This window comes from Schistocerca americana, chromosome 8, assembly GCF_021461395.2.
Source record: "Schistocerca americana isolate TAMUIC-IGC-003095 chromosome 8, iqSchAmer2.1, whole genome shotgun sequence".
NCBI classification, from domain to species: domain Eukaryota; kingdom Metazoa; phylum Arthropoda; class Insecta; order Orthoptera; family Acrididae; genus Schistocerca; species Schistocerca americana.
This window is the reverse complement of record NC_060126.1, coordinates 30,777,981-30,804,751: the sequence shown is the minus strand read 5'-3', so window position 1 is coordinate 30,804,751 and position 26,771 is coordinate 30,777,981. Positions and strand designations below refer to the sequence as shown.

General features: G+C 40.8%; 1 protein-coding gene across 1 annotated transcript in view; it reads right to left on the bottom strand.

Annotated features, from left to right (window-relative positions):
- LOC124544953 (mucin-12-like) overlaps positions 1-26,771 on the bottom strand; it is a 155,491-nt gene that overhangs the window by 59,108 nt on the left and 69,612 nt on the right. The window lies entirely within an intron of this gene.

Below are 26,771 nucleotides of genomic sequence, written 5' to 3'. Positions count from 1 at the left end.
TTCTTGGTGTAGCAATTTTAATGACCAGTAGTGTACATACGATGTGGGCGAGAGCTGCTTTTTGTCGTTAGATCATTGGCAGATTGGACTCGGCTGGCAATCGACCGAGACGAAGTCGGTATCTTCATCCTCAGCGCCGCCCGTGGCACTGTTGAAACTTGCACAAGTGGCGAGTCTCTGTGGTACCGGCACCAGCTCCCATCATTGCACCCGTGGTGCTCTTGCCCTGGCTGTGTCTTGTCCGGACGACACAGAAATTTCAACGATCAATGTCTTCGTCAAGACCGAAATGTCGATCTTTGTAAAAGATCGTGTCGTGCTCAGACGAAAGTCGCCATTCCTTTTTTCGAGTAATTCTCCATCTGCTTGATAATCACGTAACCACCATTGCATCTGAAAATTACGAACTGCATCGAAGATGGCGGTTTCTAAAACTGGCGCCATGTTGGTGAGATAGCCTCACATCGCATTACTTCACTTTATATTTCTGTTCATGCGCCTGTTTACGTTCTAGAAGGGTGGTTCTACTATTACAGGCTACCCCTTGTTTGTGCTGGCTTGTGTTACCTGCCTGACCCAATACAGACGCTCACGCCCTGCAGTTGTCATCTAGATGGATCGCTTTTTGGAGAGAAATATGGACGCCCTTCTCAGTAACTCTCAGTAACTCTCAGTAACTACGTTTGTAGCTGAGAAGCGCATCCATATTTCTCTCCACAAAAACAGACAGGTGAGACAAAGCTTGCAACATTATCGACTAACTGTATTACAACAGAAAGACGGAGATTCCTGAGTGACGTTACTGACCGGAGTTTTAAGGGCTCGCAGGCTCGGGTTCAGCGTTCGGAGTGGCCGAATTGATCCAGGCTTCAAGAGCTGAAAACACTGACTTCCGGTCTCACTATGCTGTGAGCAAAACGCTCTTCGCCACCTGACAGGACAGTGTAGCGTGCCACGGGCGGGGTTGCAGGAGGAAGTCCATTGCCGTCTGTATTTCTGCCCGAGTGAAACAATATTGACAGGACTGAAATGTGGAACCTCGGTCCAGGACTTCATCCCATACGGCACTCTTACCTGTTTCTGCGTCCCAGATTTCTACAAGACAATAACACAGATGAATTTCGGGTATTAAGGAATAGTCGGGCATTATAGGATATCGTAATTTCTCGTCCATCGAGTGGTGTTCCAAAGCAGGAAGCGGATGACCTACTTTAAAATATCCTCGTGAAGCTACGTAGCAGTTCCAGTTCCTTTCCAGGCACTGTGTGAGTTACGGGGCAGAAAAAAAATGTTTTCGTATTTTGACAAAGTTTTTGGAGATAAGTTTTCAAAAATATGCCTTAATTACTAGAAATGTACACAAATGATTAAGGTTACGCAAATTATTGACTAAAAGAATAGTAGATTGTTACCCATTTCTCGATTTTTGGCTATGAATACAATTGGTTCTGTCTTTCTGTTTTAAATTGCAAAATGAAATATTCGGTACTGCACAAAATACTGCACAAAACCTACCATAACGGTGCAGCAACTGCGAATGAAGAATAGATTTGTGACTCATGCAAACGAACGAAAATGAGTGACTCCTGCTAAAGAAACAAATAATGCTTTCAGAACATTGTTTGAAGTTAAAAAAAATAAACAAGATAGATTTCTTATCGAATCAAATTTATTTTTCTGTTACCGATAAGTGATTCTTATAAAAATTTAAATTAAGAGCAGTATCAGTGTTTTTTTACTTTCTCCTAGATTTACATGACTATCTGCATCTGCGTAATCCACGTTTCCCGACTATTCCATATTAGGAGCTAACTGCAACTTTTTTTGAACATTTCTTCGGAGGCAAGTTTTTTCAAATTTTATTAGCAAAAATCCAAATACATGTTGTCAAATAGTTGACGATTACGATAATATTTGTTTCGGAGCTAAGAATGAGTTGAATTTGGAGCTACAACTATAAAGATAAATGTTTTGAAGGAAATAATTCACACTGACTGCAGAATACTTTTCATTAAAAGTCACGACCGGTTTCGCTTCACTAGAAGACACATCCTCAGGTGATAAAGATTCTTTTTAACAAGTCATCGCCGAAAGGTAATTGCCACGCCCCATTATTCACAAGTTCTTAAATAGTGTTTTGTAATACGCGAACTCCATCTGTACCTTAGAAAACCATCTTATTTAGGAGCATCAAACTACAAGAACAGATTATTGGAGTTATAAGAGGAGAGAAATGAAAATAAATCCGATGAAGTACGGCTATGAAAAGTGCGACGAAGAAACGAAGACAAAATAAAATTTGTATGAGATCATGTTCACGTTTTAACTATAGTGAAACAAAACAGAGAGGATATTTAATATGAATGGGATGCTGGATAGGCGTACAATATCGAAACTAGTTTCAACAATAAAGGAAAGATACTTCGTGACAAAACTTACAGAAGGTGATAGATCATAGCACATTCCGCTCCAAGTAAGGTAAGGGGGGCTTTTATCGAGAAAATTGAGTGAAGATTAAATAACGATTCGCCAGTGGAAAAATTCTGAAATACATCAAAAATATTAGTGGACATGATTTTAAGAAATTCATCGTGAATAACAATTTGTTAGTTCTTAACACATCATTTTTGAAGAAAACCCACAGAAAGTTGACTTGCAGGGGGAGGTCCCCAGTGCTGCTAACTACTTTTTCAGACTATTTGTACTGTTATGTAGGTTAAAAAAAATTCGGAACTTTGTGTGACTTCAAAAGCAATGAAAAAGCTATCTGGAATAGCGTGGTTGCGTGGCGTAGTGGCTAGGATTGCAGTAGGATATACGGGAGGTAATGGGTTCGAACCTCACTAGGTGTATTGAATTTTATTTATTTTTTAAACTTTATCGAAATGACTGATCATTTTTATTCAGTTAATTGATTTAAATGTATTTTTTTAATTCCACTGCTTTGTCACATAATTTTAATTATAACATCAATTTCTTCATTTGCTCTCATTTTCTTTGTTCATGTGTTTTTAATTAGTTTTATGTATTAAATTGGATTAATTTCCTTTGTTTCCACATTATAGCGTTAGTTATATCTATTTCTCATTTTGCCTAAATTTCGTTTTACTTATTAACCCGTCTTTGAGTATTTTCATCGGCGTTATTTTTTTCGTAGTGCTATAGGTATTCATGTTAAATTTTAAATGTCTGTGTGACACCTACAATGCAAAAAAAAAAAAAAAAAAAAAAAAAAAATTCCGTCTGGTAACATACATTTTTCACATCACTGCGCAAATATAAATAGATTATTTCGTCTTGTTTTTTTACTGATATATCGGAATTTTCATGTAATTGAATATTATAATAGGTAAACATATTAGAAAAAGAAGATGCTCCTTTTATGCTCACATCATGAGGATGAACCCGAATAGGCTTACAAAAAATATTTTCGTACATCGCAAATCTAAAAAATAAAAATTTATGGTTTATCAACACAGAAAGAGATCTAAAAGAAATGGACATAGATCAGGAAACAATATTTAACAGAAACCTTTTTAGAAAAAAACTGAATTCATTCACGGGTTTCGGTGTGAAAATTAAGAAGACTTGTGGAACTAAATGGTCTGAAGAGAGAAAAGCCGCCTTCAGCGCAAGAATGAAAGAAGTGTGGACTGAGAGAAAGAAGACTTCCCAGAAGCGCAAGAAGTAACTGTTTTCACGGTCTTTAACGGCCAAATTTGTATAATAATAATAATAATAATAATAATAATAATAATAATAATAATAATAATAATAATAATAATAATAATAATAGGTAAACATAATTAGATCCATATTCACAAAAAATTTGATTGGAAAAAGAATTACATAAAAAAATGAAACAACTGTAAAAGTTCACAATTAAAAGGATCTGACAGAGGAACAGAAATAAAAAATTACGTTTAGCGAAGGTATTATCCTATAAATTACACCACGCAACCAGACTATGTAAACTGGATTTTTTTTAATGCTATTGATTGTCACAAAAATCTCCGAATTTTTTCTGCTATTACTCCCATACGAGGGCCCACCAACGTTAATAGCTGCTGTGTGTGATAATGGGATCTTAACCTATATCATGGTATAGGCAGATCAGAAAGTCTATCGCACCACTGTTAGAAAGGACCGAGTGCAGCTAAAAATGAAACTAAATAAAATTTATTGCATAATAAACAAATTTTACATGATGGGATTGTCCTAAAATAGTTTAGAACATCAAGTGGTCTTAGACTAGTTATCTACACTGTAGAAATAGATATAAGGTAAAAAAAGAAAAAAAAAAAAAAAAAAAAAACTACCAGGCAGAAAGCCGGAAACGTGAAATACGATAGTTTGTGGCACGGAACTATTCCAAACTAAAATGAGCAAATAGTTCAGCATTTTAGCGAATGAACTTTATAGGGACAAAGAAGAAATGGAGAATTTTCGAACACCGATATCCCTGTGTCAATAACAGAATATGTTTGCAAGGAGGACCAAGGCAAAAGAAATTAAAATCTCAAAGACGAGAGTTTCAAGTAAACTATAATAGAAACATGACAGAAAATGCCGAAACACAAAAACTATTCCGAAATGTCTTCGAGCGAGTGCAATGAAACATTGGTAAGACACAAAACTGAAAACAATAAGGTTACGCAGAACACGAATCAGAATTTATCAGTTAAGGTTGGAGATCACACATTAAGTAATAACAAAGAGAATTTTGTACTAATGTTCCAAACATTCTATAAATATATGTGTAGTCCAGCATGCGAATCAGAAATATATACGTTATGTGATCAAAAGTATCCGGACACCCCCGAAAACAAACGATTTTCATACTAGGTGCATTGTGCTGCCACCTACTGCCAGGTAATCCATATCAGCGACCTCAGTAGTCATTAGACATCCTGAGACAGCACAATGGGACGCTCCACGGAACTCACGGACTTCGAACGTGGTCAGGTGACTGGGTGTCACCTGTGTAATACTTCTGTACGCGAGATTTCCACACTCCTAATCATCTCTATGTCCGCTGTTTCCGATGTGATAGTGAAGTGGAAACGTGAAGGGACATGTACGGCACAAAAGCGTACAGGCCGACCTCGTCTGTTGACTGAGAGATCGTCGACAGTTGAAGAGGGTCGTAATGTGTAACAGGCAGACATCTATCGAGACCAGCACACAGGAATTCCAAACTGCACAAGGATCCCCTGCAAGTACTATGACAGTTAGGCAGGAGGTGAGAAAACTTAGATTTTATAGTCGAGCGGCTGCTCATAAGCCATACATCACGCCGGTAAATGCCAAACGACGCCTCGCTTGGTGTATGGAGCGTAAACATTGGACGATTGAACAGTGGGAAAACGTTGTGTGGCGTGATGAATCACGGTATACAATATGGCGATCCGATGGCAGGGTGTGGGTATGGCGAATGACCGGTGAAAGTCATTTGCCAGCGTGTGTAGTGCCAACAGAAAAATTCAGAGGCGGTGGTGTCGTAGTCGTGTTTTTCATGGAGGGGGCTTGTACCCCTTGTTTTGCGTGGCACTATCACAGCACAGGTCTACATAGATGTTTTAAGCACCTTCTTGCTTCACACTGTTAAAGAGCAATTCTGGAATGGCGATTGCATCTTTCAACACGATCGAGCACCTGTTCATAATGCACGACCTGTGGCGTAGTGGTTACGCGACAATAACATCTCTGTTATGGACGGGCCTGCACAGAGTCCTGAGTTGAATCCTATAGAACATCTTTGGGATGTTTTGGAACGCCGACTTCGTGCCAGGCCTCACCGACCGACATCGATGCCTCTCCTCAGTGCAGCATTCCATGAAAAATGGGCTGCCATTCCTCAAGAAAACTTTCCAGCGCCTGACCGAAAGTAGGCCAGAGAGATGGAAGCTGTCATCAAGGCTAAGGGTGGGCCAACACCATACTGAATTCCAGCATTACCGATGGAGGGCTCCACGAAATTGTAAGCCATTTTCACCCAGGTGTCCGGATACTTTTGATCACATAGTGCATTATATATACAGGGTAGTCCATTGATAGTGAGCGGGCCAAATATCTCACGAAATCAAACGAAAAAACTACAAAGAACGAAACTCGTCTAGCTTCAAGGGGGAAACCAGATGGCGCTATGGTTGACCCGCTGCCATCGGTCAAACGGATATCAACTCCGTTTTTTTAAAATAGGAACCCCCATTTTTTTATTACATATTCGTGTAGTATGTAAAGAAATATGAATGTTTTAGTTGGACTTATTTCGCTTTGTGATAGATGGCGCTGTAGTAGTCAAAAACGTATAAGTACGTGGTATCACGTAACATTCCGCCAGTGCGGACGGTATTTGCTTCGTGATACATTACCCGTGTTAAAATGGACCGTTTACCAATGGCGGAAAAGGTCGATATCGTGTTGATGTATGGCTATTGTGATCAAAATGCCCAACGGGCGTGTGCTATGTATGCTGCTCGGTATCCTGGACGACATCATCCAATTGTCCGGACCGTTCGCCGGATAGTTACGTTATTTAAGGAAACAGGAAGAGTTCAGCCACATGTGAAACGTCAACCACGACCTGCAACAAATGATGATGCCCAGGTAGGTATTTTAGCTGCTGTCGCGGCTAATCCGCACATCAGTAGCAGACAAATTGCGAGAGAATCGGGAATCTCAAAAACGTCGGTGTTGAGAATGCTACATCAACATGGATTGCGCTGGCCGGGGTGACAGGAGCGGTTCTGCGCGCTACAGTCTAGAAACCGCGCAACCGCTACGGTCGCAGATCCGAGTCCTGCCTCGGGCATGGACGTGTGTGATGTCCTGAGATTAGTTAGGTTTAAGTAGTTATAAGTTCTAGGGGACTGATGACCTCAGAAATTGAGTCCCATCGTGCTCAGAGCTATTTGAACCACCTGAACATCGATTGCACCCGTACCATATTTCTATGCACCAGGAATTGCATGGCGACGACTTTGAACGTCGTGTACAGTTCTGCCACTGGGCACAAGAGTAATTACAGGACGACGACAGATTTTTTGCACGCGTTCTATTTAGCTACGAAGCGTCATTCACCAACAGCGGTAACGTAAACCGGCGTAATATGCACTATTTGGCAACGGAAAATCCACGATGGCTGCGACAAGTAGAACATCAGCGACCTTGGTGGGTTAATGTATGGTGCGGCATTATGGGAGGAAGGATAATTGGCCCCCATTTTATCGATGGCAATCCAAATGGTGCAAAGTATGCTGATTTCCTATGTAATGTTCTACCGATGTTAATACAAGATGTTTCACTGCATGACAGAATGGCGATGTACTTCCAACATGATGGATGCCCGGCGTATAGCTCACGTACGGTTGAAACGGTATTGAATAGCATATTTCATGACAGGTGGATTGGTCGTCGAAGCACCATACCATGGCCCGCACGTTCACCGGATCTGTCTCCGGATTTCCTTCTGTGTGGAAAGTTGAAGGATATTTGCTATCGTGATCCACCGACAACGCCTGACAACATGCGTCGGCGCATTGTCAGTGCACGTGCGAATATTATGGGTGTCGAACTACTAGCTGTTGAGAGGAATGCATTGAGGTTGACGGACATCATTTTGAGCATTTATTGCATTTATGTGGTATTTACAGGTAATCACTCTGTAACAGCATGCGTTCTCAGAAATGATACAGAGATACATGTATCACATTGGAACAACCGAAACAAAATGTTCAAACGTACCTACGTTCTATATTTTAATTTAAAAAACCTACCTGTTACCAAATGTTCGTCTAAAATTGTGAGCCCTATGTTTGTGACTATTACAGCGCCATCTATCACAAAGCGAAAAAGTGGTCTAAATAAAACATTCATATTTCTTTACGTACTACACGAATATGTAATAAAAATGGGACTTCCTGTTTTAAAAAATGCAGTTGATATCCGTTTGACCTATGGCAGCGCCATCTAGTGGGTCAACCATAGCGCAATTTGGTTTCCCCCTTCAAACTAGGCAAGTTTCGTTCTTTGTAGTTTTTTCGTTTGACGCTTATTTCGTGAGATATTTGACCCGGTCACGATCAATGGACCACCCTGTATATATCAAGTAGGTTAAAAGAAGAGGGCTAGTAGAAACACTTGATTACCACAACAGACATTGTATTTCATTGTTGAAAGGAGAAAATATAAAAATTCAGTAAATGAAGCTGGCGACAAGGAAAGCAAACGTCTCAAAAAAGATCAACAGGAAGTGAAAATCGGCTAAGCGGGAATGGTTAGAGGACAAATGTAAGGATATAGAAGCATATATTACTAGGGGTAAGATAGATGCCGCCTACAGAGAAATAAAAAAGACCTGTGTTGAAAAGAGAACGACGTGTATGTATATCAAGAACACAGATGGTAAACCAGTCCTAAGCAAAGAAGTGAAAGCCGCAAGGTAGAAGGAGTATGTAGAGGGTTTATACAAGGGCAATGTTCTTGAGGGCAATGTTATGGAAGTGGAAGAAGACGTAGATGAAGACAAGGGGGGAGATGTGATACTGCGTGGAGAATTTGACAAACCACTGAAAGACCGAAGTAGAAACAAGGCCCCGGGGTAGACGACATTCCGTTAGAACTACTGATAGCCTTCAGAGAGCCAGCCATGACCAAACTCTTGCATCTGGTGAGCAAGGTATATGAGATAGGTGAAATACTCTCAGACTTCAAGAAGAATATAATAATTACAATTCCAAAGAAAGCAGGTGTTGATAGGTGTAAATACTACCGAACTATCAGTTTAATAAGTCACGGTTGCAAAATACTAACACGAATTCTTTACAGAACATTAACTTCTCATGATTGGGATTCACAGTCATACAATATTTCTTAAAAGACATAATAGTCGCCGTTAACTGGATGAAATATTTATTGTTACGATTGAAATTTCGGCCTTAGGGCCATTTTCAAGTAACACTGCAAAAGTTAGATTCTGTCAGAATATAAGACTATCTGACAAGAAGAATGGAAAACCTGACATAAGCCGACCTCGAGGAAGATCAGTTCGCATTCCGTAGAAATGTAGGAACACGCGAGGCAATATTCACTCTACGACTTATCTTAGAAGCTAGATTAAGGAACGGCAAACTTACGTTTATAGCGTTCGTAGACTTGGAGAAAGCTTTTGAAAATGTTGAGTGGAATACTCTCTTTCAAATTCTGAAGGTGGAAGGGGTAAAATACAAGGAGCGGAAGGCTATTTACAATTTGTACAGAAACCCGAAGGCAGTTATTAGAATCGAGGGGCACGAAGGAAAACAGTGGTTGAGAAGGGAGTGAGACAGTGTTGCAGCCTATCCCTGATCTTATTCAATCTGTATATTGAACCAGGAGTACAGGAAACCAAAGAAAAATTTGGAGTAGGAATTAAAATCCATGGAGTAGAAATAGAAACGTTGAAGATTTCTTGTTGTAATTCTGGCAGAGACGGCAAAGGACCTAGAAGAACAGTTGAACGAAATGGACAGTGTCTTGAAAGGACGATACAAAATGAACATCAACAAAAGCAAAACGAGGATAATGGAATGTAGTCGAATTAAATCAACTGATGAGGGAATTAGATTACAAAATGAGACACTTAAAGTAATAGATGAGTTTTGCTATTTGGGCAGCAAAATAACTGAGGATGATAGAAGTAGAGAGGATATAAAATGTAGACTGGCAATGGCACGGAAAGCGTTTCTGAAGGAGAGAAATCTGTTAAATCGAATATAGATTTAAGTGTCAGGAAGTCTTTTCTGAAAGTATTTTTATGGAGTGTAGTCATGTATGGATGTGAAACATGGACGATATACAGTGTAGACAAGAAGAGAATAGAAGCTTCTGAAATATGGTGCTACAGAGGAATGTTGAAGATAAGATAGGTAGATCACGTAACTGTAAGAGGAGGTACTGAATAGAACAGGGGAGAAGGGGAATTTGTGGTACAACTTGACAAGAAGAAGGGATTGGTTGGTAAGACATGTTCTGAGGCATCAAGGGATCACCAATTTAGTACTGGAGGGTAGCATGGAGGGTAAAAATCGTAGAGGGAGAGCAAGAGATGGATACAATAAGCAGATTCAGAAGGATGTAGGTTCCAGTAGTTATTCGGAGATGAAGAGACTTGATCGGGATGGGGCAGCATGGATAGCTACTTCAAACCAGTCTTAGAACTGAAGACCATAACAACAACATATATCTTGAAAATGTCACAGGAACTGCACAAAGAGAGAAAGAGAGAGAGAGAGAGAGAGAGAGATTGATTGATTGATTGAGATTTGCAGATGACGCAAGAATATTTAGACAAATTGCGATGTAATTACCCTTTTATTGCAAAGAATACGACCACCACACTTGAATTCAGACTCTAAAAAGAAGATCTCGGCACACTTGTGAAACCATCCCTGAGACACTTCGTGTGCTTTTGTGGGAAATATCGCATCCTTACCTTGTCTTTGAACACATGCTTCTTCAAGAGTTACTAAATGCAATTGAACATGTCTCTAAATACACTTTGAAAAATATTGCTGCACAGTAGTTTGCTTCAGCATTCGTCAAATAATTCGTTAAACAATATGCCGGGATGGATTTGACGAACAGAGTATACACTTGCACAGTAGGCAATATTAATTAAAACTACATATCGACACAGCTGTGGAATATTTGCGTGCATAAACAAATTAGGTAATCTGTTTAAAGCATCAGTATATTTGCAAATGCTGTTTTAAACAGTTTGTTTCAAATACGTTCTTACAAAAGCACTGCACTGTCTTCCCAAATGCATGTGGAACGGAAATACATTACACAGAAAAAGAAGACACACACACACTCGGAAATACATCGTGCAGGAGTATTGTTTATGAACTGAAACTAAAATTCTACCTATCGCCTGCGCCTTTGTCCAGCATTTTGCGCGGGGTTGGCGTGGTTAAATCGGATTTGACATGTTAATTTGAAGGGGTGGCCGGATGCTCTTCCTACCGCCACGCCGTACCCCCCCCCTGGATTTTGAGGGCGGATGTGAGGAGGCTCGACCACAGCCCACTCTCCCTGTCGAGGTCCAGCCTCCAGTGGAAAGCCTGCAGGGTAGTTATTGACCGAATTTAGAACTCATTAAAAGTTTCACACAATAAGGCTAGTATTACATTTAGAAAGTGTGTGTCTCGAGACAGCGTAACTGATGCACTTCGTTTTTACTAAAGGTGCAGAAGTGTCCCATTGCAGCCAATGAGTCCGTAAAGGACGGCAGGCATAGAGCATGACTGGCCGTGCTTCTCCATTGGGACTTACAGAGAATAACACAACTCGTTCTTGGACTCTCTTACACGAGAAAATGCCGAAGTGTCAAGAAACGATCTTGATGAAACTTAGCGCGTGTGTAGAGAGGGCAAAACAGTGAAATACGTATATTTTGTTAGTGCTCAGTGCTATGTCTGCGTAAGCAGAAGAAACTAACAATCAAAGTACGAAAACAATTTATTGGGCTGTTCAATTAAGCAAAACAAATTCTCCAAGTATAACACCAACACAAAACACTGATCCGTCTTCGAATCACAACTACATACAAGAATAATATAGAAAACAACTGAAATAATTTCCTACTAGTCTCCGCCAGAGACTTCTCCAATATACCAAGCCTAATCCAGAGATCAGCGAGAAGATCCAAGCCGGGCTGTCGGGGCGGCAGCTATCCACGTCCCCTGGCGGTCGATGAACTGCCGATGGGCGGCCGAGCGCCGGCCTTTATAGCGCTTCGGCGGATGAGTACCTCGGAACTATTTTCAATCACATGGTTTGACATGTGAAAATAGTTCCGGGAGCTGCAGCGACCTCTTCCTTATGTTTATGTGGGCCCCTGGTGTTGTTGTTGTTGTTGTGGCCGTTCATCAATATTGCCTGTCGGTTGTGTAGTGCTTCGTTGTGCCTGCGAAGCGGGCAACCCGCAGCTGCCGGCTGTCAGTTTGGTTGCTAGGTGCCGCGATGTCTGGTGGGGAAGGCCACAGCACCCAGTTTCATTTTTAACGGGTAAAACGCAAAGCGCACACAAAAAGGTTATTTGGCTTTTTAGGTTAAGAGGGAATATCTTCGAAGCGATGATAAATAAAAAAGGTTCTTCACATAAAAGTTAATATGTAATTAATGTTCCTGAAAACTGTATAACCAACTTTAAATGTTGCAAAGTACCAGACCAGCATTAATTAATTTTGAAAAATGAAAACTTTTGTTACACTATAAATTGAAGAGGCTTTCAAGCTGCATACATTCCTGTGCTTCTGAAATACTATTTTGGAAAATAAGCTGTACATAGCATGCTGTAGTAGCACTTTCAATATGCCTGATTAAAACAACTAAAAATTCATTGCTGATGTAATTATTTATTTCGATTATATTTGTTTTGTGTTTCAAATTTGTATTTTTTACATTCTTAGTTTTTGTTTAGTTTTTAATTAACTGCTTCAAAAATTTATTTTTGTGATCGAAAATAATAAGTAACTCATTATTGTGAAAGAAAATAATTACAGTAATGATTATCTGTAAGAAAATGCTTAAAACACAATGCTTTTTACACCAGGCACATAGAATGAACGAAATTTCTTCACCTAACATACACGATAGAGAAGACAACATAAAACATAATTCAGCATGATTTCAAATGTTCACAGGTGATCCTCTAAATGTCCTAATTCGTATGATGCATATTTCAGTACACTGGTAAGCCTCGTCGAAAAGAACTATGTATTAGTGACTGTAGCTTTATTGTATTTTTTCTCATGTGGAGGCTGACATTATAATCATTCAATAGATCTCGATCGGGAAAAAAGAACCATGAATGAAAAGCGAAAAATTTCAGTTTAAAGCATATAACTAATACAAATACAATAAATACTGTAATTAGAAGAGTAGTGAATGTTTGGATGTTTTAATTAAATATGTTGAAAATACTCTGACAGCACACTGTGCAAAATTTATTTTCAAAAAACGGAATCCAGAAAACAGCACTATTACACAGGAATGTATGTGACTTGAAAACTGCTTTAATTTATGTTGTAACAAAATTTTCATTTTGGTAGTGGTAGTGTATTTTACAACATATCAGATTATTACAAAAGTTGATTATACAGTTTTCGAGAGCATTCATTACATATTAACTTTTATTTAAAAACTATTTTGTATATCATCGTTTCGAAGATATTTCCTCTGTACTTAAAATGCCAAATTGTCTTTCGAAGTGTGTTTCAACACTTAAAGGTAAAACTGAGTATAAACATAAAAATACGTATTGCACTATTTTACCCCCTCTAAAGAGCCGCCAAATTTCATCAGGGTCGTTTACTGACGCCTGGGAGTGTCCCGTTGTTAACGAGTCGTGGCTGGCGTCCCTCGCAAAGGCAGAAGGCGACAGCGCCACACGGTTCTCTAGGAAGTGCACCTCTGTATGTGTAATTTCTGTGTGATGAAAGCAGGAATAATGCTCTTGGATGCACTTATGATGTGTTCATTTACGATCGATTCCGTATTCCTGGATTTCCAGAAGGCTTTTGACACTGCGATTTCCTGACGTAATAATTCGTAGTAATTGACGGAAAGTCATCGAGTAAAATAGAAGTGATTTCAGCTGTTCCCCAAACTAGCGTTATAGGCCCTTTGCTGTTCCTTATCTATATAAACGATTTGGGTGACAATATGAGCAGCCGACTTCGGTTGTTTGCAGATGACCCTGTCGTTTATCGACTAATAAAGTCATCAGAAGATCAAAACAAACTGCAAAACGATTTAGAATAAATATCTGAATGATGCGAAAAGTGACATCTGACCCTAAATAACGAAAAGTGTGAGGTCATCCACATGAGTGCTAAAAGGAACTCGTTAAATTTCGGTTACACGATTAATCAGTCTAATCTAAAAGCCTTAAATTCAACTAAATACCTAGTTATTACAATTTCGAACAATTTAAATTGGAAAGAACACATAGAAAATGTTGTGGGGAAGGCTAACCAAAGGCTGCGTTTTATTGGCACGACACTTAGAAAATATAACAGACCTAGTAAGTAGACTGCCTACTCTACGTTTGTCCGTCCTCTTTTAGAATACTGCTGCGCGGTGTGGGATTCTTACCAGATAGGATTGATGGAGTGCACCGAAAAAGTTCAAAGAAAGGCAGCACGTTTTGTATTATCGCGAAATATTGGAGAGAGTGTCACAGAAATCATACAGTATTTTGGCTGGAAATCATTAAAAGAAAGGCGTTTTTCGTTGCGACGGAATCTTCTCACGAAATTCCAGTCACCAATTTTCTCCTCCGAATGCGAAAATATTTTGTTGACACCGACCTGCATAGGGCGGAAGGATCACCACGATTAAGTAAAGGAAATCAGAGCTCGTATGGAAAAATATAGGTGTTCATTGTTTCCGCGCGCTATACGAGATTGGAATAATAGAGAATTATGAAGGTGGTTCGATGAACCCTCTGCCAGGCACTTAAATGTGATTTGCGGAATATCTATGTAGATGTAGATGTAGATGAAAACACTGTTATCTGACGGCAATGAAATAATCTGTCACTTTTAACACAAAACTATCTGTTTCCTGTCAGCACAGTGTTAGACAGAGCTAGATCGAAAGGCGTCCCACCGGCAACTGGTGGCTATGGCGGGCAGACTACATCTCGCGTTTACAGTAGTGAAATATCGTAACGGTTGGTACAACTTCATCATCTTAAAAACTGTTTATTTGTTTTTTGAAATCATTACTTTGTCACGTCATAATGTTGTTCGGAGAAAGTGTTTATGACCAATACAACTGTGCTAATATCTGTAGTGCAGGAAGTGGCTTTCACTAGTATGGATCTATTAAACAAAATCACTGGCATCGGGCCAAGACAGGCTGCAGCGTCGCAACGTATCATGCGCAGGTGTAACTCGCTGCCTTTGTCGGCAACTCACGCCCCCGCCTACCGGCAACGTCAGATGGTATAGCGCCAGTGCAGCCAGCGTGGGAACCGTTACCTTACTCGCTGCAGCACTGCTGGCCGTGCTTACTGAATGCTACTGGTGTCTGCAGGCGCGACATAAAACGTAAATCTGGAAAATAAGGAAATGAAATGTAATCTGATAATAATGGGTGGCTTACCATGGGAGTTGGGTTATTTAAAGAAGTGTAATGGTACATACAGTGAAGCGCTAAAGAAACTGGTATAGTCATGAGTATTCAAAAACAGAAATTTGTAAACAGGAAGAATACACGCTGCGGTCGGCAACTCCTATATGAGACAACAAGTGTCTGGCACAGTTGTTAGATCGGTTACTGCTGCTACAATGGCAGGTTATCAAGATTTAAGTGAGTTTTAAAGTCGTGTTATAGTCGGCCACGAGCGATGGGGCACAGCATCTCCCAGGTAGCTATGAAGTGGGCATTTTCCCGTATGACCATTCCACTAGTCTACCGTGAATATCAGGAGTCTGGTAAAACATCAAATCTCTGACATCGCTGTGGCCCAAAAAGATCCTGCAAGAACGGGACTAACGACGACCGAAGAGAACCGTTCAACGTGACAGAAGTGCAACTCTTTTGCAAATAGCTGCTGATTTCAATGCTGGGCCACCAACAAGTGTCAGCGTGCGATACATTCAACGAAACATCATCGATGTGGACTTTCGGGGCCGGCCAGTGTGGCCGTGCGGTTCTAGCCGCTTCAGTCTAGAACCGCGTGACCGCTACGGTCGCAGGTTCGAATCCTGCCTCGGGCATGGATGTGTGTGATGTATCTAGGTTAGTTAGGTTTAATTAGTTCTAAGTTCTAGGCGACTGATGATCTCAGAAGTTAAGTCGCATAGTGCTCAGAGGCATTTTGTGGACTTTCGGTGCCGATAGCCCACGCCTGTGCCCTTGAAGACTACGCGACACAAAGCTTTACGCCTCGCCTGGGCCCGTCAGTGCCGACATTGGATGATTGGAAACATGTTGGAAGAGTCTCGTTTCAAATTGTATCGAGCGGATGGACGTGTACGGGTATTGTGACAACGTCATGAATGCATGGAGCCTGGATGTCAGGAGTGGAGTGGTCAAGCTGGTGGAGGCTCTGTAATGATGTGGGGTGTGTGCAGTTGGACCCCTGACACATGTAGTTACGACTCTGACAGGTGACATGTACGTAAGCATCCTGTCTCATAACCTGCACCCATTCATATCCATCCTGCATTCCGACGGACTTGGGCAATTCCAGCAGGACGGAACAGTTCAAGTTCCTAGGCGTACAGATAGATAGTAAGCTGTTGTGGAAAGCCCATGTTCAGGATCTTGTTCAGAAACTAAATGCCGCTTTATTTACCATTAGAACAGTATCTGAAATAAGTGACATTTCAACACGAAAAGTAGTATACTTCGCATATTTTCATACGCTTATGTCATATGGTATTATTTTTTGGGGTAATTCTTCTGATTCAAAAAGGGTATTTTTGGCTCAAAAACGGGCTGTTCGAGCTATGTATGGTGTAAGTTCGAAAACCTCTTGTCGACCCCTATTCAATAGTCTGGGAATTTTGACATTGCCCTCACAGTATGTATTTTCTTTAATGTCGTTTGTTGTTAGCAATATTAGCTTATTCCCAAGAGTTAGCAGCTTTCACTCAGTTAATACTCGGCAGAAATCAAATCTGCATGTGGAATTCACTTCCTTGACTCTTGTGCAGAAAGGAGTGCAGTATTCTGCTGCATCCATTTTCAATAAGCTACCACAAGAACTCAAAAATCTTAGCAGTAGCCCAAACACTTTTAAGTCTAAACTGAAGAGTTTCCTCATGGTTCACTCCTTCTATTCTGTCGAGGAGCTCCTGGAAGAGATACAAAATTAAGCAAATTCCAGTGTACATTTTTGATTTCTTTATTTAAACTAACGACTTGTCGCCTGAATATGTTTCTTATATTTCATTTTATCTGTTTCTACAATCGTGTTATAATTTCATGTATTGACTCGTTCCATGACCATGGAGACTTCTCCTAAATGTGGTCCCACGGAACAATAAATAAATAAATAAATAAATAAATAATGCGACACCCCACACGTCCAGAATTGCTACAGAGTGGCTCCAGGAACACTCTTCTGAGTTTAAGCACTTCCGCTGACCACCAAACTCACCAGACATGAACGTTACTGAGCATGTCTGAGATGCCTTGCAACGTGCTGATCAGATCTCCGCCCCCCCCCCCCCCCTCGTACTCCTATGGTTTTATGGACAACTCTGAAGGATTCACGGTATCAGTTCCCTCCAGCACTACTTCAGACATTAGTCGAGTCCATGCCACGCCGTGTTGCGTTCTCGCGGAGGCCCTACACGGTATTAGGCAGCTGTAGCAGTTCCCTTGGCTCTTGAGTGTAGCATCTACGGTGATAAGGAACAGATCAAATTATTTCCAAAGAACAACAAAAATTTCCGCGACGCTTGGTCTCCCCCGTGCGTGCTGACTCGGGGCGGTCAGCTGTTTGCACGCCCGCCCACCTGTCCCGCACAGTGGGCGGGCGCCGCGTTTGTGCAGCCAGCAGCGGCTGCCGGCGGCTGTCCTCGCACAAAAGGCGCCGCCTCCGCCGCAGCCGCGCTAATTACCTCTTGGCAGCCGGAAAAGCGGGTCGGCCGCGCGTGGGGCGCACCCGGAGCTCCAACTGGCGCCAACGGGGACGCGCGGCGGCCTGCTGGTGCGAGTACCTGCGCCCGTTCTAATGCCGCCGTCTCTTGAACCGTCCTCTCACGGGACGTGAAAAGGCAGAGGACCCCCGAGAAATACGGGGTCTGCAACGAACCTGTGACGTCACACTAGTCGCCTTGTCCGCCATAACTCCACGCGAGCGAACGGCTACGTCGGAGGTAGTGCGGCAATTCAATATGTCAGCGAAATGGTACCCAATAAAGTCCTTAACTTAGACATATGTTATCGAGAGTACTATTTAAAGGCATGGCCGCGCAGGGTAGCCGCGCCGTCTCGGGCGCCTTGCCACGGTTCTCGCGGCTCCCCCCGTCGGAGGTTCGAATCCTGCCTCGGGCATGGGTGTGTGTGATGTCCTTAGGTTAGTTAGGTTTAACTAGTTCTAAGTTCTAGGGGACTAATGACCTCAGCAGTTGAGTCCCGTAGTGCTCAGAGACATTTGAACCATTTTTTTTTATTGAGCGTAGGAGTAAATACGAACAACTTTACAGAACACCTTCTATTTTACAAACAACCATTCAACATTAGAGACAGATTCGAATACGGTTTTTTTTTCATTTTTCTTTTTTTTCTTTTTTTCTTTTTTTACGTCTCGCATCAGCCTGAATTGTTATGGAGCCTATATGTACAATTACATACATGGGCATTCCTTCAGTAAATTCATCTTCTACTGATTTTATACTTACAGGCTCACCACTTACACACTTTGGCGCAGGAGAGATACGGGAATTGATGCACTACTCCACTCGATTTATATTTTCACTGTTCCTGTGCAAATAGTCAACACATTTGTAGTGTGCTCCTCTCACATATCAACGCCAATGATACTATCTATCGACGGCAATTGATAATGCGCAATACAGGTGGTTCAGTTTAACAACACTTGGATGTTTCAGATATGTTTTAGTGTCCCCTGTGTTCAATTCTAGCATTGTTGAAAGGGTCCTGTAGCCACCTTTCATTAATCCGGTAGCCCATTTTCAGTAGCATTTCTCTTTCTTTTCCTTGTTTATCTTTTCTCATAACTCATAGTAGTGTGATTGAATGAATGTGGTTGTGTGTCACGCTGCTAAACGGTGGCGTAGTCTGCTGCAGAAAGTCTGCGATAGTGATACAAATTCAGCAACAAGCCAACTCTCGTAGTGGTCAAGTAGGCAAAGAGGTTTGCGCTACTGGTGAGAAATCCACCTGCGTTAGGTTGGTGGCGGAAATGGCATCCTTGGGTTTTCCAGGCCACGCGGATTGTCGAGGAGGCTGGAGAAGCGGGAGGCAGTCTGCCGCCGGTACGGGAAGCGTCCACAGCTGTGCTCCAGTCGAAGAAGGGTGAGTTAGACTGACCGCGTGGCGCGTTGTTACTTGGCGAGGGGAGAGCTGTTAGGTTTTGGTCTCGTTTTTCAGCTCTGAAAGATTGCTTCGCCTTGTCGCAGCAAGGAATGCATAACTTTGGCAGATTTTTCATTTAGTAAATTTCTATAGCAGATTTCGATCCGCCGGAAGAGCGCCACACAAAGGTGTCGATAAGAAGTGAGCACTCGCTTCTGTATGAATGTCTGTTTGCCTTCAGCTGTGCCTGTATAAGCTTTCATTTTTCTACATAGTAATAGCTTTGCCTTCTCGTAAGTTTTCCTTGCTTCATGAACCTTTCGTCCGTGGGGAGCCGACCACGTGGTTGAACATTAGAGTTTGTTGGGCTACCGTCATCACTAACTGTCCGGTTTCTGTTTGTTTTAAAGAACTTTAACTGTTCATGATTGTGTGATGTGATATTGCTGCAACTTGGCCACGATACCTAGAAATTGCGTCTCCACAAACCACGTGGGCACGCGGGTGTACGGCGAAACGTGTATCATTTCACGAGTTACTGCTATGAGTTATCAGGCAACAGCTGTTGTATGAATGATTCACACCAATGATTTTAGGTGTAGATTATAACGGTGTATGTATCGATGCTTTTCTTTAATGTTTTAGGAATTAATGTTATCAGGAATTGTGTACGTGCCTCACATCCTTATCTTAGGAATAAATGATTTTATCTAGAATTTTCTCTTGTGTTCCTAGATTACGTTTTTGCACCAAAGCCACTCACCTCGTAGCTTTCCCGTTAGCACATGCAACGCGTTTCCTTACTCACAGGTCCAGTGATTAGTTTCCCTTTGTATTTTATAACAAATGCTTTAGATTAAGTCTTATTTTCAGGTGTGTTGGTGGGATCTGATCTTATGCAGTGTTCATGCATTTTCTATTTTATTTTAAATGTTTGATTGTCGTGAACAGTGCACGGGCAATACTATTAATTACATCGTATCCCCAATGAGCGACATCACAGTGTATGCATTTTTGTGAGTTTTTGGTCTGTGATCAAATTAATTTATTTTCCGACACGACCAAATCTTCGATTAGTTGTATGGTTAGAGTCGGTGGCGAACCTAATCTTCTCACGTTAATTTCACAATCAATAAGCATTTCCATTCCCTATAACAACGTAATAACCCGTAGAAACAGTGTAGGAAGCAAAGCGCAACGAAATTTAATACCTTGGTTCTGTTGTGCTTTGAGAATGGCAGGGTGTGCTTCTGTCGCAATATCGGCGGTGGTCGACGACGCCACCCGGCAGCAAACCCGTAAGCTATTTGAACATTCAATTCGCCGGGAAAAGTTAAGCAGTACAGTTGTGAACTTCCTGCTGTGGATGTGTTACAGTATAGCCGAATGACATCAAGTCTGAAAAGCTAGGAAGACCTGGTGTGGGCTGTCACTGAGTGTCCTCGTTCACCATTGGATCAGGCTCTCATTTCAGCTGTTCTGCTCAAGCTGCAGCACAGTCTAACAGCTGCTGCTGTATGTCTGTAACAATTGTAACAAGAACTATGTATAATAAAGCATATACACTTGATTATATGATACTAATAATTAGAGACGAATTGACATGATACATACCGATATTCTTCTTCAACCCATCTGATCACTGATGCTGGCAGCACTTCATTCTCGGCAGAAAATGATGATGCACGTGTAATAACCCCATTATAAAGAAAAATACTCAAGGGGTGGAGAGCTGACCATGGGCTGCAGACCAAGGGGTGTTCTGGGAGGAGTTGCTTCATGCAGAATTTGCAGACGTGCAAAGGGACGGGATGGGGGTGGAGACGCTCTCTCCTCCTGGGACTTGAGGTGTGCCACAGAACGTCATGATTCCTGGAATGACCTTGGAGATGTCAGCGAAATAAGGCATATGTAATTGTGTTAGCTGTAATACGACACCACAGTAAAAAAAGCGCTGGCAGATAATGCTGTGATGTACACCACAGGGCCCATGTATCTCGTTGACCCTGACAAGGAGTTGGTGACATTGTAGTGTGGAATGCCGAATTCCACTCCATAGAGAAGCGTTCATGTTTTTGTCTGGTGGAGAGGAATGTGGTCATTGAGACCCAACGTAGGCCTTAAGTGACCATTAGATCTTACGAGACGTGTTTGTTGATTCGTTTTACTGTAGCTAAGCTTTCTCTCCTACCGGCGATTCGCTGTTTGACCCATCGACGAGTCCACACCTTCTTCACAGTTTTCTCTGTTCCTCTGCAATGATTGCTAACAGAATTGTCGCAGCTTATTTTACACATGTCATTCTACATAAAGAAACTGTGTAATATGTGAGCTAGATACAGGCAAGAAGTGACGCTGGAGAGCGCTGCAGTCACAAATCACGATGAGCAGCCACTTTACGTTCTGTGAGATGCAGCAGGGTATTTCAGAGCGTGCAGCAGCCACCAACAGACACCACTCCTCGTGTACTTCCCGATGAGATACACGTCCCACGTCCGATCGAGCTTACTTCTCCACGGAAATTCTGAGTTACTCGGCAAGCTGCCAGTTTGCGTCATGTGGCATGTATGCTTCTCGCTACCTTACAGCGGCAGAGGTCTTCCTGATTTGTACTTTAAAACGAAAGAATAAAATGTAAGCAGAGTTTTTTAAAGTTCTTATATCTTCGTTAATATCTGAAAAACAAGGAAAAAGATAATGTGCAGCCTTATTAAGCTTTATCTGCACCGTTACATGATATTTTCCTACTATTTTGCTTTCATTATTTAAAAATTCCTTTAAATTCTAAGGCGCTCTTCCCTGCTGTTGAAACACAGTAACACATACACATAACTGTCGCAATTGGCTGTTTTCTAACACTTTTAGGCGCCCTCTTTTCCGTGAAATTGAAGATGTATCTTTTTCTTATGTTTTTACAGTTGTTAGGACTATATTGACCACAAGCAAGACAAACTAACTGTATGAAGTTCTCAGTTACATGTTCTGGCAGACATATCTTCCAATTATTTGTTTCTGAACTGACTCTACAGAACAAAACCCCATCTTTAACTGCACAATATTTATGTACTTATGTTATCTGAGTTTGTTAATTTTTTCTCGACATTGGATGTTAGGTTCATATTATCTGAGTTTGCTAATTTTTTCTCGGCATTAGATGTTACTTTCATTAACGTGATAATAACGTTCTTGTATTTCATTTGTAGTAGTGCTAATTTTTTCTTAAAGGACTACAAGTTGACTAATTGTAGGCTTAGTAGAAGGAGAACGCTGTAGCAGGTAGTTTATCTCAGTTTCTAATTGGTATGGATAGTGTTGACTTCAAAGATAACCATGTTAAAGACGTCAAAACAGTGATTCTCCCATTTGAAAGCTATGGGAAGAGAATTTCAAAAGCTATGAAAAGAGAACAGAATGACGATGATATTATGAACGTAATTGAGATTAAATAGGGAAAGAAAACCGAAGTTCAGCTGCATAAATATTACGTAGTTAAAGATGCGGTTTTGTTCTGTAAAGTTAACCCAGAAACAAATAACAGGAAGATATGCCTGCGAGAACATGTAACTGAAAGTTTCATAAAGTTCATCGGCCTTGCTCATGGTCACTATGGCCGCAAGAACTGTAAAACTAACTTAAAGAAACATGCGTCTTTAATAACACTGAAAAGAGAGTGCAGAGAAAACTGCGCTTTCCAACAGAAGACCAGAGCATCGAACCAACAGATGAAAATGCTTATGTGTAGTACTATTCCGAGCCCTATACTAGAAATAGTCGCCTTTGACTTGTATGGGTGTCTTCCAACAACTATATGAAGATATACTTATGTGTTGGCAGCTTTGGGTGTGGTGTCAAAATACATAAAATTGTACCTGTTAAGGGAATGCACAGGAAAAACCAAAGCAAGTGTTATGAGAAAGGATTACTTTAAAAATACTGGAAAGCTACAAAAAATCCTTAGTGATAATGGGCCCCAGTTTGTATCAAAAGTATGGCAGGATATGTTGGGGGAAGAACAGGAAACCGCTACACGTATTTCAAAATACCACTCATCATCAAATACATATGAGAGGGTTATGAGGGAGTATTCATTGTTCTAATAAACACTCAAACTGGGGAATGTAAGTAAAAGATATGGAGCATGTAGTGAATGAACTGCTACATTCAACCACTGAACTATCATCTCATGAGGTAATGTTCAGTGAGAAACTGTCAAGCATATTTGAATAAATTACCACGTTTATATCAAAGATGCAGATGTCATTAGACGAGATTTGGAGACTAGCACAGGATGGGTTAAAATAGAAATAGGTAAACAGACAAAAAGTCATAACCAAGGAAAAATGGTTAGAATATTCACGTGGGAGATGATGTGTTCGTCAGAGCAAGGGCTAAATCTCCAAAGACAAATAATGGAATAAAGAAATTGCATGAGATATATGAGGATCCATACAATATTATTCACATAGCTCACATCAGTGCAATGAACCGGCGACACCAGTAATAATCATGTCAAAAGGTATTTACATTGTTGTCGATATTAAATACTTTGCAAATAAATTATCACACATGTTATTATCAGACTGAGAGATTATTTATTTTACAATTCAAAACAGAATTTTAAAAAGCTATAATGAGTGTAAATATTGATATGACATAAGCTTAAGCTCATTTTGTTACGTTGCTAATACGGTGTGGCATTGCCCACTAATCGTCTATGTTCTACGTGTTTAAAGTAACGAAGACGTTTGATAAGCTGGGCGCACAGCAAATGGACTGTGAAAGTCAACTGAGCGGATAGTAGCAGTTCTGGAGGCAGACTAATGATGTGTGGGGCAACAAGATATCAGCCACCTGCTGTTGACCATAGCCCAATGCTGTGGCACTTGGCATACCAAAATACTTATAATGCATGTGTTGCGTGTGGCAAGTCATAAGAGATCATTTAATGTCTACAAAAAAACTAAGCATCTAGTGGCATGTGGAATAGAATAAATATGGTATGATTAACATTCAAGTTATTATGGTGAGACCATTAATAACTTTTGTAATTAAAATTGATGTAATTTCTCTACCTTTAAGAAAGATTGTAAATAGTAGGTGTCTAATGCTTCTATTATTTAATGAATGTTGCATGTATCAAAATGTTCAAGACGAGTGCAGAACAGATGCCAACAACAGCTGAGCGACACAAGGAACATGTGCACCTATAACTACATCTACATGGATACACTGCAAATCACATTTAAGTGTCTGGCAGAAGGTTCATCGAACCACTTTCACAATTCTTTATTATTCCAATCTCGTATAGCGAGCGGAAAGAACGAACAACTACTCGTTTCCCTTATTTTATCATGGTGATCGTTTCAGCCCTATGCAGGTCGGTGTCATTAAAATATTTTCGCGTTTGGAGGAGAAAGTTGGTGATTGGAACTTCGTGAGAAGATTCCGTCCCAACGAAAAACGACTTTGTTTTAATGATGTTCACCCCAAATCCTGTATCATTTTAATGTCACTCTCTCCCTTATTTCGCGATAAAACAAAACGTACTGCCCTTGGTTGAACTTTTTCGATGTACTCCATTAATCCTATCTGGTAACGATCCCACACCCCGCAGCACTATTCTAAAAGAGGACGGACAAGCGTAGTGTAGGCAGTCTACTTCGGGATCTGTTATATTGTCTAAGTGTTCCGCCAATAAAACGCAGTCTTTGGTTAGCCTTTCCCTCAACATTTTCTATGTGTTCCTTCCAATTTATGTTGTTCGTAACTGCAATTCCTAGGTATTTCGTTGAATTTACGGCCTTCAGATATGACTGATTTATCGTGTAACCGAAGTTTAACGGATACCTTTTCGCACTCATGTGGATGACCTTACACTTTTCGTTATTTAGGGTCAACAGCCAATTTTCGTAGCATTCAGATATCTTTTCTAAATCGTTTTGTCATTTGTTTTGATCTTCTGATGACTTTATTAGTCGATAAACGACAGTTTCATCTGGAAACAACCTAAGACAGCTGCTCAGATTGTCTCCCAAATCGTTTATATAGATAGGGAACAGCAAAGGGCCTATAACAATACCTTGAGGAACGCCAGAAATCACTTCTGTTTTACTCGATGACTTTCCGTCAATTGCTATGAACTGTGAACTCTCTCACAGGAAATCATGAATCCAGTCACAAACCTCTTGTGTGGTACAGTGTCAAAAGCCATACGTAAGTCCAGAAATACGGAATCAATATGAAATCCCTTGTCAATAGCACTCAACACTTCATGCGAGCCGGCCGTTGTGGCCGTTCGGTTCTAGGCGCTTCAGTCTCGAACTGCGCTGCTACTACGGTCGCAGGTTCGAATCCTGCCTCGGGCATGGATGTGTGTGACGTCCTTAGGTTAGGTTCAAGTAGTTCTAAGTCCAGGGGACTGATGACCTCAGATGTTAAGTCCCATAATGCTCAGAGCCAGTTGAACCATTTTTGAACTTCATGCGAATAAAGCGCTAATTGTGTTTCACAAGAACGATGTTTTCTAAATCCATGTTGATTGTGTGTCAATAGACAGTTTTCTTCGAGGTAATCCATAATGTTTGAACACAATATATGTTCGATACCACTGCTGCATATCGACGTTAATGGTATGGGCCTATAATAAAAGTATTCCTACTATCTTTCTTGAATACTGGTGTGACGTGTGCAACATTCCAGTCTTTTAGGACGAATCTTTCGTCGAGCGAACAGTTGTATATGAATGTTAAGTATGGAGCTACTGCATCAGCATACTCTAAAAGGAACCTAATTGGTATACAGTCTTGACCAGAAGACTTGCCTTTATTAAGCGATTTAAGTTGCTTCACTACTCCGAGGATGTTTACTACTACGTTACTCATGCTAACAGCTGTTCTTGATTCGAATTCAGGAATATTTACTTCGTCTTCTTTGGTGAAGGCATTTCGGAAGCCTGTGTTAAGTAACTCTGCTTTGCCAGCACTGTCTTCGGTAGTATCTCCATTGCTATCGTGCAAAGAAGGCATTGATTGTTTCTTGCCGCTAACATACTACACATACGACCATAATCTCTTTGGATTTTCTGCCAGGTTTCGAGACAAAGTTTCGTTGTGGAAACTGTTATAAGCATCTCACACTGAAGTTCGTGCTAAATTTCGAGCTTCTGTAGAAGATTGCCAATCTTGGGGATTTTGAGTCTGTTTAAATTTGGCATATTTGTTTTGCTGTTTCCGTAATAGTGTTCTGACCCATTTTGGGTACAAAGGAGGATCAGCTCCGTCGTTTGTTAATTTATTTGGTATAAATCTCTCAATTGCTCCTGATACTATTTCTTTGAATTTCGTCACATTAATTTGGAAGGAGTAGAGATTGTCTCTCAGGAAGGCATCAAGTGAATTTTATCTGATTTTTTGAACAGGTATGTATATTTTTCGTATATTTTTGGAGGATTTTGGGGTTACAACATTCAATATCGCAACGACAACCCTGTGTTCACTAATCGCTGTATCCGTTTTGATGCTCGTTGTTAACTCAGGATTATTTGTTGCTAAGAGGTCAAGTGTGTTTTCACAACCGTTTACTATACGCGTAAGCTCATGAACTGCGTGAAACAATTTTCAGAGAACGCATTTAGCACAATTTTGGATGATGTTTTATGGGATCTCCGGAATGAAACATGTATTTTCGCAAACATATCGAGTGTAAATTAAAGTCACCATAAACTA